Source organism: Loxodonta africana, chromosome 11 (assembly GCF_030014295.1).
Source record: "Loxodonta africana isolate mLoxAfr1 chromosome 11, mLoxAfr1.hap2, whole genome shotgun sequence".
In the NCBI taxonomy this organism is placed as follows: domain Eukaryota; kingdom Metazoa; phylum Chordata; class Mammalia; order Proboscidea; family Elephantidae; genus Loxodonta; species Loxodonta africana.
In genome coordinates, this window is record NC_087352.1 from 2968959 (window position 1) to 2981695 (window position 12737).

The following is a 12737-nucleotide window of genomic DNA, read 5'->3' on the forward strand; positions in this document are numbered from 1 at the left end:
CCATAATATGGTTGTTGACTTGTATGTTGCCTGTCTACCCCATTGAGCATGTAAGCCCCTATTTGATAATAGGAATTACGTGTCTTATCTAGACACACAGCACCTGACACATAGTAGATGCTCGATAAATATTTGTTGAATGAATGAACTGAAGGTGGCGGTGACAAGAATGTGGAGAAACTGAATCTTTGATACATTGCTGGTGGGGGTGTAAAATGGCACAGCTACTCTGGAGAAGTTTGGCAGTTTCTTAGAAATTAAACATGCCACTGCCATGTGACCCAGCCATCATACTCTAGGGCATTTATCCTGGAGAAGTGGAAACCTGTACACACAAAAGCCTGTTTGCAGTTGTTCTTAGGAGCTTTATTCACAATAGCGCCAAACTGAAAACAGCTCAGATACCCTTCAGCAGATGAATGGCTAAACAAACTGTGGTACACGCATACCACGGAATACTGCACCCCAGTAAAAAGGAACAAACTGTTGATACACGCAGCCACTTGTGTGGACCTCAGGAAAGTTATGCAGAGTGAAAAAAGCTAATCCCGAAAACATGGGATGTGATTCCACTTATGTAACTTTTTTTCTTTTAAATTTTATTTTGTTGGTGTTGTTGAAAACATGCACAGCGAAAACATACACCAGCACAACCATTTCTGCATATGTAGTGCACTGACATTGGTTTCACTCTCCAAGTCGTGCCGCCATTCTCACCCTTCTTTTCTGAGCTGTTCCTCCCCCATTAACATAAACTCACTGCTCCTTACGGCTCCTGTCTAACCTTTCTGTTGTCACTTTGATCCCATGTAGGTAGTTTTTAAAAGAGCATAATGCTAAAGGCAGACATGTTTTACTAGTTAAGCTAAACTATTGTTTGGGTTTAAGAAGACTTCAGGGGATATTTTTGGTTTGAGTTTTAAATACTATCTCAGGGCAGTAGTTTCAGGGGTTCATCCAGCTCCAGAAAATCTGGAGTCCATGAGAATTTGAAATTCTGTTCTGCATTTTCCCCCTTTGGATCAGGATTCTTCTATAGACTCTTTGATCAAAATGTTCAGTAATGGTAGCCAGGCACCATCCAGTTCTTCTGGTCTCATGGCAAAGGAGGGAGTTGTTCATGGAGAGGAGTAGCCACACAGTTCATTAAAAAAAAAAAAAAAAAAATTTTTTTTTTTTTATCCTCCTCCTATTTCTGACTCTCTCCTTCTTCCTTAGTTATTCTGGTAAATAGAGACCAATTGTCATGCCTTGGATGGTCACTTTTAAGACCCCAGGAAGTATGCAGTGACCTAGGAGGTAGAATAAAGCACTAAATATGTTATTAGGCCAGTGAACTGAGGTGTCCCATGAAACCATGACCTAAACCTCCAAACCAAGCAACCAAATCCCATGAGGTATTTGGTTGTGACGTAAGCAGTCCCAGAAGCTACTATCGTTGTAAATATATCTGTCACACAACTTTTGCCAATTCAACTTTTTACAGGTCTACAACCTATTGACATCAGTTACAGTCATTGGCTGTGCAACCCTACCCTAATCAATGCAGTTTTTCCATCACTATTACCTCCGCCTTTTCTACCCTCCGTCCTGCCCCAGGTAACCACTGATAAACTTTGGTCTCTATACACTCCCCTTGTTTTTTATGTAAGTGGGGTCATACAATATTTGCCCTTCTGTGACTTATTTCACTGAGCATAATGGCTTCAAGCTCCATCCATATTGTAGCAAGTAGCAAGACTGGCAGAGTCGTATTCCATTATACACATGTACCACATTTTGTTTATCCATTCATTTGTTGATGGACATTTAGGTTGTTTTCACCTTTTGGCTCTTGTGAATAGTACTGCAATGAACTTTAGTGTACAAGTCTCGGAGTCTCTACTTTCAAGTCTTCGGAGTATATACCTAAAAGTGGAATTGATGGGTCATATGGTAGTTCTATTTTTAGTTTCTTGAGGCACCACCACACTGTTTTCCACACTGGGTGTACCATTTTGCATTCCCACCAGCTGTGAGTAAGGGTTCTAATTTCCCCACATCCTCACCAACATTTGTTTTATATATATATATATATTTTATCTAAGCCATTCTAAAAGTCTGTTGCCATTGAGTCAATTTTGACTTATAGCGACTCTATAGGACAGAGTAGAACTGCCCCACAGGGATTCCAGGGAGTGGCTAGTGGACTCAAACTGCCAACCTTTTTTGGTTAGCAGCCGAGCTCTTAACCACTGCACCACTAGGGCTCCTAAACAAACAAACAACAAAAACACCTGTTGCAATTGATTCGATTCCAACTCATAGCGACCTTATAGGACAGAGTAGAGCTGTTCCATAGAGTTTCCAAGGGGCTCCTGGTGGATTCGAACTCCTGACCTTTTGGTTAGCAGTCGTAGCTGTTAACCACTGCGCCACCAGGGCTTCCATTTTTGGTGGGAGCGAAATGGTGTCTGATTGTAGTTTTGATTTGTATCTCTCTGATGGCTAATGAGAGCATCTTTTCATGTGTTTGGTGGCCATTTCAATATCCTCTTTGGTGAAATGTGTATTCAAGTCCTTTGCCCATTTTATGATTGGGTTATTTGTCTTTTTGTTTTTGTTAAAGTTCTCAAAATTTTATGTATTTTTTAGTCGTTAGATTTTTATTGGATATATGGTTTCTGAAGATATTCTCCCAGTTGTCTATTAACTTTTTTTTGTAAAATCTTCTGAGGAACAAAAGTTTTAAATTTTTATGAGGTCCCATTTGTTTGTCTTTGGCTGTTGGTGTTTTTGTTATTAGATAATCCATTGTTAAAAGCTAGCCCCAACAGGGTTGCCCTGCATTTTCTTCTACGAATTTTATGGTTTTAGTTTTCACATTTAGGTCTTTAATTCATTTTGAGTTTATTTTTGTGTATGGTATGAGGTATGGGTCCTGTTTTGTTTTTCTGTATGTGTAAATCCAGTTTTCCCAACACCATTTATTGAAGAGACTCTTCTTTCCCCATCGAATGGACTTAGCACCCTTGTCAAAAATCAGTTGACCATAGATGTGTGCGTTTATTTCTGGACTTTCAATTCTATTCCATTAGTCTGTGTTTCTATCGTTATACCAGTACCAGGCTGTTTTGATTACTGAGGCTGTGTAATATATTTTATGATCAGGACGTTTCACCCCTCCTGCTTTGTTCTTCTCTTTCAACATTGCTTTAGCTCTTTGAGGTCTCTTGTCATTCTGTATAAGTTGAGGATTGGTTTTTCCATTTCCATAAAGAAAGCTGTTGGAATTTTGATTGGGATTGCTTTGAATCTGTAGATCACTTTGGGTAGTATTGACATCTTAACAATATTAAGCCTTCCATCCCAAGAACGTGGAACATCTTTCCATTTAAGTCTTCTTTAATCTCTTTCAGCAGTGTTTTGTAATTTTCATTGTATAAGTCATTTGTGTCTCTGGTTAGATTTATTCCTAGGTATTTTATTATCATAGATGCTATTATAAATGGAATTGTTTCCCTAATTTTCCTTTCAGATTTCTCATTGCTGGTGTATAGAAACCCATCTGATTTTTGTTTGTTGACCTTATCCATTGCAACTTCGCTAAATTCCTCTATTAGCTCTAGTAATTTTCTTGTGGACTCTTGGGGCTTTCTATATGTAGGATCATATTATCTGTGAATAGAGATTACTTTGTTTTTTCCCATCTGGATATCTTTTTTCTTGTCTTATTGCTTTGGCTAGGATTTCTTGTACAATATTGAATAGAAATGGTGAGAGCAGGCATGTCTTGTTCCTGATTTCATGGGGAGAGCTCTCAGTCTTCCTCCATTATGTATAATGTTGGCTGTTGGCTTTTCATATATGCCCTGAATCATGCTTCTAAGAGTTTGTCCATTTCATATAGGTTATCCAGTTTGTTGCTGTATAGTTGTTCATAATATTGTTATAATTCTCGTTACTACTATCAGATCAATTGTAATGGCCTCTCATTTTTTATTTTGGTTATTTGCATCTTTTTGTCAGTCCAGCTAAAGGTATCAGTTTTATTGATCTTTTCAAAGAACCAACTTCTGGTTTTATTGGTCCTATTTTTTCTGATTTCATTTTTATTTATTTGTGCTCTGAATTTGCTCTTCTCTTTTTAGTTCCTGGGTTTTTGTTGAATTAGGCTGCTGATTTGATATTTTTCTTCTTTTTTCATGCAGGCATTTGTCTTAGTCATCTAGTGCTGCTATAACAAAAATACCGCAAGTGGATGGCTTTGACAAAGAGAAGTTTATTCTCTCACAGTCCAGTAGGCTAGAAGTCTGAACTCAAGGCCAGCACTGGCTCCAGGGAAAGGCTTTCTCTCTCTGTCAGCACTGGAGGAACGTCCTTGTCATCAGTCTCCCCTTGGTCTGGGAGCATCCAAGCGCAGGAACCTCAGGTCCAAAGGACATGCTCTGCTCCCAGCACTGCTTTCTTGGTGGTATGAGATCCCTGTGTCTCTCTGCTCACTTCTCTCTTTTATACCTCAAAAGAGATTGGCTTAAGACACTACCTAATCTTGTAGACCTCATCAATATAACTGCCGCTAATCCATCTTATTACATCATAGTGATAGGATTTACAACGTATAGGAAAATCACATAAAATGGTGGACAATCGCTTAAAATGGTAGACAGTCACACAATACCGAGAGTCATGGCCCAGCTAAGTTGACAGATATTTCGGGGGGACACAATTCAATCCATGACAGCTTTATTGCTACAAGTTTCTGAGTACTGCCTTCTCTGTATCTCATAAGCTTCATTATGTTGTGCTTTCATTTTCGTTTGACTCTAGGAAATTTGTGATTTTTTTTTTATTCCTTGACCCATTGGTAGTTTAGTAGTCTTTTGTTTGATTTCCATATGTTTGTGTATTGTTCCAGTTTTGTGTGCGTGTGTGTTTTGTTTGTTATTTCTAACTGCACTCCACTGTGGTCAGAGAAAATATTTTGTATGATCTCAGTCTTTTTAAATTTATGGAGACTTGCTTTGTGACCTAATGTGTGGTCTGTCCTGGAGATTGATCCATGTGCACTGGAGTAGAATGTATATTGTGCTGTTGTTGGGTGGAGTTTCTATATGTCTGTTAAGTCTGGTTGGTTTATAGTGTCATTCAGGCCCTCTGTTTCCTTTTTGATTGTCTATTTTTTCTGTCCAGTATTGAAAGTGGTGTGTTCAGATCTCCAACTATTATTGTAGTGCTATCTATTTTTCCAATTCTATCAATGTTTGCTTAATATATTTAGATGCTCCGATACTGGGTGCATATATATTTATCATTATTAAATCTTCTTGATGAATTGACCCTTTTATCACTATATAACGCCCATTTTTTATCTCTTCTAACTGATTTTGTCTTAAAGTCTATTTTTTTGGATATTAAGATTGTCACCCCAGCTCTTTTGGTTATTATTTGCATGGAATATTTTTTTCCATTTTTTCACTTTCAGCCTATCTGTTCAACCTGTTTGTTGTCCTTGGGTCTCAGGTGTGTCTCTTGTAAACAGCATATAGTTGGGGCATATTTTTTACCCATTCTGCCACTCTCTGCCTTTTGATTGGAGCGAGAGACCAGAGATGGGGATGGAGAAAAGTGAACTGGGATAGAGTAGACTCCAAAGGCAAGGGTCAGGGATGACTCAGGACTCTGACGGACCACTGCTCCTTCCGGCTTTGACCATACAGTTTAGAGGGCGGAAAAAGGGCTTTCTGTACAGGGAGGTCCCAAAAGCAGGTGTGTCCCTGAGATCCAGAACTCAGGATAAAGAGCATTTTGGGGGAGAGAACAGGGCACTCAACTAATACGTGTCATCAGCCAGGCTCTCTAGTTTGCGGTGTTGGTCACACAAGTATAGACATATGTCAAAATTCATCAAACTGTGCACTTAAAATGAGTACGTTTTACTGTATGTCGTTACTCTTCAATAATTAAGTAGGTATCCACCATCGAATAATAGCAATAATAAAATAGCTCACGGCTGTTGAGCATTTCCTCTGCACCAGGCTCGGCGCTAAGTACTTGACGTGTGTTAATTCGTTTTATATGATCCTCCGCTACCTGATGCCCACCTCCTAAACGTCTTTACCATTTGGCCAGTTGGTGCCAGGGTTTTTTGTTACATCTCTTTTATAGACGAGGCAACTCACGTGAAATCACATGTCCGAGGCCACAGGACTAATAAGGTCTGGGCAGTGATTTGAACTCAAGGCATCGTGACTCCAGAGTGCAGGTTCCTGCGCCTTCTGTTCACTCCCTTGAGCCTCTCCCTCTATCCTGCTGGAGTGATGATGACTCACTGCAGCTGGTGGGGTCTCCTGCTGAGGTCCTGCTGCGAGTGCCTAGTGCCGCTGTTTCAGACAGCCCGGCTGCACTCAGATCTTAGGATAGCATAGATCACAAGTCTGACCTTTGATTTGGGAACAGAGCAGCTGCAGGAAAGCCAGGCTGGGCTTTCTTGTCCTGTCTCTCATCCTCAGCTCCAGCTAGCTGGGAATTAGCCCCCTGCTGTCACCAGGAGAAGTAAAACCACAGCTTGGCTCTTGTAAAGGAGGAGGAAATGAAACGACCAGCTCCGGAAGGTTTCCTGAGCCCTCTTGTGCAGAGAACACTGCAACTGACTGTTTCTATGGCATCATGTGTAGTGCTTCCTGGACAGGCCAGGGGACGTGCAACTTGAGACCTTTATGTCGTCGTTAGATGCTGTCAGGTCAATTCCAAGTCATAGCGACCCTGTGTGTAAGAGAGCGAAACATTGCCTGGTCCTGCGCCATTCTCAGGATCTTACTTGAGCCCACTGTTGTAGCCACCACGTCCATCTCATTGAGGGTCTTCCTCTTTTTCTGCTGACCTTCTACTTTACCAAGCATGACGTCCTTCTCCAGGGACTGGTCCATCCTTATAACATGTTCAAAGTATATGAGACAAGGTTACACCATCCTCGCTTCTAAGAAGCACTCTGGCTGTACTTCTTCCAGGACGGACTTGTTTGCTCTTGTGGCAGCCCAGGGTATATTCAGTATTCTTCACCAGCACCATGATTCAGAGGCATAGGTTGGGATTAGTTGGTCCTTCCTGTTCGTGTCTCTAATGCTCATTTCCCTCTTGCAGAGGTTTTCTTAGTTAACAACGACTGGCTGTTTTGTGGATTTCAGTTAGGATACTTTTAGTTGCAAGTAACAGAAACCCTGGCAGTCCAGAGGTGGGCATCAGGGCAGGGGAAATCAGCAGCTCAACGTGTCTGTCATCATGGACTCAAGTTTTCAGCATTAGCTTCATCCTAAGGGTTATTTGGAAACCCGGGTGGCTTAGTGATTAAGTGCTACGTCTGTGAACCAAAGGGTCGGCAGTTGGAATGCGGAAGGCGCTCCTTGGAAACTCTATGGGGCAGTTCTACTCTGTCCTATAGGGTCGCAATGAGTCGGAATCGACTCGACAGCACTGGGTTTGTTTTTTTCGGTTTAAGGGGTATTTGCCTCTTAGTCCTAAGATGGCTGCCAGTGAAAATCAGGGCTCCTTGCTCTCTTGTCCACAGGCATCGGGAAAGAGAGAAGCGCCCCCTGCCCCATGGAGTGTAAATATTTCCCTTCGGTCTGATTGGTCCAGCGTAGGTCATGTGCCCCGCGCGGGCCAATCAGGGTCCGCAGAGGAACGCCGCGCTGGGATTGCCTAGACCAATGAGGCCCACGTTGCAGGGATGGGCGGATGAATCCCTCGGGGAAGGGGGCGTTGAGTGGACGGTTCAGTGTGTGCCACGGCGGGGACACGCCTCAAAGCCCAGTTCCTGACAGGCCCCCCCACCAACTCTGCCAGGCCCTACGGCTTTTGCGGCATTTGAGAACAAAGAAGTGTAGTTTTCTTTCAAAGCAGTGTAATGACTTGTGTCTGCATCGTCATCGTACCTCCCAGAGCCCGCAGAAGGGGGCCCGGCGACGTGCGTGTCAGCCGCCTTGTCACGGGCTAGCTGTCAGTCAGCCGCCTTGTCACGGGCTAGCTGTCAGCTGTCACGGGCTAACTGTCAGCCGCCTTGTCACGGGCTAGCTGTCAGCTGTCACGGGCTGTCAGCCGCCTTGTCACGGGCTAGCTGTCCGTCAGCCGCCTTGTCACGGGCTAGCTGTCAGTCAGCCGCCTTGTCACGGGCTAGCTGTCAGTCAGCCGCCTTGTCACGGGCTAACCGTCAGCCGCCTTGTCACGGGCTAGCTGTCAGTCAGCCGCCTTGTCACGGGCTAGCTGTCAGTCAGCCGCCTTGTCACGGGCTAGCTGTCAGTCAGCCGCCTTGTCACGGGCTAGCTGTCAGCTGTCACGGGCTAACTGTCAGCCGCCTTGTCACGGGCTAGCTGTCAGCTGTCACGGGCTAACTGTCAGCCGCCTTGTCACGGGCTAGCTGTCTGTCGCTGGGTTTCCCTCCTTCAGCTGCGTTCCTCCTTCCTCCCCTCAGCCCAGCTCTGAAGTGTCCGTGTCGTGTCTGTAGCTGTGTACCTATCCTTGCAAGATATATACCGAGGTTTGGGTGAACGGTCAGCTCACAGGAGGGCGTTTGGGCTCCGTATCTCTCTTTTTTTCCTGCGTCTTTCCGGTTTTCCCCACACCGCGTGTTTCTGAGATCTGGTCGTGTTGCTCGGCGCGCACGCAGCGTAGGCACTGTGTCTGATCGCTGACCGGTGATGCGGCCTGTGCGCCGCCGCGCCCCACGTTCCTAGTCCCCTGAAGCGGGCACCTGCGTCTCCCCCGCGTCTGGCCCGCGTCTCGCCCGCGTCTCCCCCGCCCCGCAGCACCGTAAACAGCGCTCCTGGGGGCGTCCACATGCCTGGATCCCGTGGCCCCCTGGGGTCGTGGCTGGAGGCGGTCACTCTCTCTTTCCTCGGGCATGGCCAGGTTGCTCTCCAGGACGCAGCGCTGGCACACACTTCCCCAGAGCGTGGGCGAGTCCAGCTTCCTCCTTTGCTTGCCTTCCCTTGTGTTATCCCGTTCCCTAATTTGCACCGGTCTGGGGGGTATACAGTGGCATCCCGGGGGTTTTGATGCTCTGGTGACTGGTCTGGCCGAGTGCCTCTTCATGTGCCTGTGAGTCTGGCCCGGGCTTCCCTTGCCACGCGTGCCCCGTTCAGAGGTGTAGTGAGTGAGGCAGGAGGGGATGGTCATGAAGGGCTGGCGTTCAAATGCTGGCCAGTTACTTAACCTCCCTGGGTGGGCCTCAGAGTTTTCTTAAATACAAAATGGGCATGATAATCGTATCTGCATCATATGATATTTTGAGGATTTAATGAGTTAACATATGTAAAATGCTTAGAACTGTGCCACGAATGGGGTATGTGTTAGCTGTTAACATCATTACCATCGTCATGATTGACTGTTTTAAAGTTTCTAAAAAAGTAAAATACTTCATTCTCTCTCTTTTAACTCAGACCTGCATGTCTGCCTGTGGAGGCATTTCTGGCTTCTCTCTGTTGGCTCTTTAGGAACCATGGAGACAGTATAGTAAAATTTGTGAAAAGATAAATCAGGCTTGGATATACGCCTTTCTCCCAGATTTGAGTGGGGTGGTACATATTCATTTCCATGAATGTGGTTTTATTTTTAAATTTCTATTTTTAATTTTGTGTGTGAATTTTTAAAAATTTAAACATTATAAAAGTTCATGTGAAGTAAAAATGGAAAGTCTTTCCCTTTTCCCTGCTCTCCCAGCCCCAGTCCCACTTTCCAGAGCTAAAATAACCATTGCAAACAATTGTCTGTGTCGGCCACATCGTTCAAGGTATGAGCTGTGGAACCAGACAGCCTGGTCCCAGCACTTACTGGCTGTGTGACCTTAGGCAAGTGACTCTGCCTCAGTTTTCTCATTGGTAAAATGAAGACAGTAATTGTATCTACCTTAGTCATCTAGTGCTGCTATAACAGACGTACCACAAGTGGATGGCCTTAACAGAGAGAAATTCATTCTCTCACAGTCCAGTAGGCTAGAAGTCCAAATTCAGGGCGCCAGCTCCAGGGGAAGGCTTTCTCTCTCTGTTGGCTCTGGAGGAAGGTCCTTCTCGTCAATCTTCCCCTGGACTAGGAGCTTCTCCTCACAGGGATCCCGAGTGCAAAGGATGTGCTCTGCTCCTGGTGCTTCTTTCTTGGTGATATGAGGCCCCACCCTCTCTGCTTGCTTCATTTTCCTTTTATCTCTTGTAAGATAAAAGGTGGTGCAGGTCACACCCCGGGGAAACTCCATTTATGTTGGATCAGGGCTGTGACCTTAGTAAGGATGTTACAATCTCACCCTAATACTCTTTAACATAAAATTACAATCACAAAATGGAGGACAACCACATAATACTGGGAATCATAGCCTAGCCAAATTGATACAGACATTTTTGGGGGGACATAATGCAATCTATGACACTACCTTACAGGGTTTTATGCGCACATAGTCACTAACATATGTGTAAAGCACATAGAACAGTGCCTGGCACGTGGTAAGCACTGTATCCGTGTTTGCTGATATTGTTACTACTACCGCTTCCACACTTTCTTCCTCTTAACAGCACATAATTTTTTTTTTTTTTAACGTGATATGCTACGTACTGTTTCTCACAGCATGCGTTTACCACTTATCAGTGTCTCTTGGTCATTTTCCCCTGTCAGCCATTAGACGTGCCCTTGTTCTTTGTCATGGCTTCCCGGAGTTGTATTGGATGTAATATCAAAGCTTAACTGGCTCTTTACAGAGGGACTTTGAGGTTGTCTTTGGATTCTTCAGTCTCCAGCAGTGCCACGATGGGACGCTTCAGGTTCCAGGGCCAGCGCTTTCATAGGGGTTGGAGTCACTGGGTGCAGGAGTGTTCATGATTTTAACTGCATAAACTGACACATTGCGCTCAAAGAACAGCGTGCTGGTTTATACCCCATCAACAGAACAGGGTGTTTTCAAATGCAGATGGACTGTACGCTCTCCTGGAGCTGATGGCTTCATGTGGGTGGGGCGGGGGAGGCTAGGGGAGCAGGGTGATGCCCAACAGGCCAACAGGGAGGTTAAAGAACAGGAGAGGTGAGATAGCTAGACAGACATGGCGGTGATGACTTACGTGAGCTGGGCCTTTCTTGGAAAGTGGCCCTTGTTCCAAGTATGCTACATTTTACATATATTTAATTCTTACAATAATCCTATAAGGGGGTACTACTATTAGCCTGGAGCCCTGGTGGCACAATGGTTAAGACCTTGGCTACTAACCAGAAGGTTGGCAGTTCGAATCCACCAGCTGCCCCTTGGAAACCCTATGGGGCGGTTCTACTCTGTCCTACAGGGTTGCTATGAGTCAGAATCATCTTGACAACAGCAGGTTTTTGGCTTACTGTTAGCCCCATTTTCTGGAGGGCAGGGGAGAGAGTTAACTAAGTTGGCAAAAGTCACATCTAAGAAGTCACAGCGCAGGAATCTACTGGGCTCCGCACTTAACAGTAACGACAGCAGCAGACACTCCGGGTGGCTACCTGCGCCAGGCGTGGCTCTGAGAGCTTACTGTACATTAGCTCATCTCATCTTCACAGCACCCCCTGAGGGAGGTACTTCTGTTATCCCCATTTCACAGATGAGGAAGCGAGGCACAGTGAGGTGAAGTGACTTGCTCAGGGTCACGCAGCAGAGCTGGGATTCAGACCCAGGCAGTTGAAGAGTCCATGCTCGTAAATGCTCTACTCTGCTGAGTTAAAGAAAAGGTTGACATTTGCTTACATAGCCTTTTATACTGTACTTTTTAAGATAGTGCCTTACCAGAAAGGAGTCCCGGTGGCGCAGTGGTTAAGTGCTCAGTTGCTAACCAAAGGGTCGGCAGTTCAAACCCTCCAGGCACTCCTTGGAAACTCTGTGGGGCAAATTCTACTCTGTCCTATAGGGTCACTATGAGTCGGAATCAACTCAATGGCACTGGGTTTGGTTTTTGGTTTTTTGATGCTAACCAAGAGGCCGGCTGTTTGAACCCACCAACCGCTGGTGGGAGAAAAATGTGGCAGTCTACTTCCGTAAAGATAACAGCATTGGAAACCCTATGGGCAGTCCTTCTCTGTCCTGTAGGGTCAGTGTGAGTTAGAATCGACTCCATGGCAGTGGGTTATCTTACTAGAGACTCAATAATGCAGACACAGGTAAGGGTAGCCCTCTGACAGGCAGGAAATGAAAGGTTAAAAGAGGAAGATGAGGATAGTGGCTAGCACGCATCCCCTGCATCACACCAGGTCCTCTGCTAAGTGGCCCACTTGTGTGACTGTTGAAGTTCCATCCACAACCCTCTGAGGTTACTACTTCCAGATGAGGAAACTGAAGCTCGGAAAGGTATCCTTACGCACAGAGCTGGGAGGTGGTGTAGCTGGCACTCAGGTCCGGGTGTGTCGGGCGCAGTGCCTGAGCTCTCGGTGATTGTATATATGTTCTCCAGGGCTATCAGTCAGGATGTGTCTGTCCAGTCAGGTAACACTGAGTACCTGCTGTGCCTGGCACCGGGCTGTGCTGGGAGACAGCAGTGAGCAAAACACGTTGATTCCAGTCCTATTCAAGTATATACATAGAAGCAAGGCTTGTATGTTGATGTTCACTGGCTGCCGTTCATCCTAGCTACCTTTTGCGTGTGCCGTGTTGGTTCCTAAATCTTTTATATCTCAACCTTGAATACAAGTAATAGAAAAACCAACTCACAGTGGCTTAACCCATGGGCACATTTGCCTCAGTGTTAGTTAGGCAGAAGCCAAGA

At 45.1% G+C, this 12737-nt stretch overlaps 1 protein-coding gene across 6 annotated transcripts in view; it reads left to right on the forward strand.

Annotated features, from left to right (window-relative positions):
• SIPA1L3 (signal induced proliferation associated 1 like 3) overlaps positions 1-12737 on the forward strand; it is a 291228-nt gene that overhangs the window by 131677 nt on the left and 146814 nt on the right. The window lies entirely within an intron of this gene.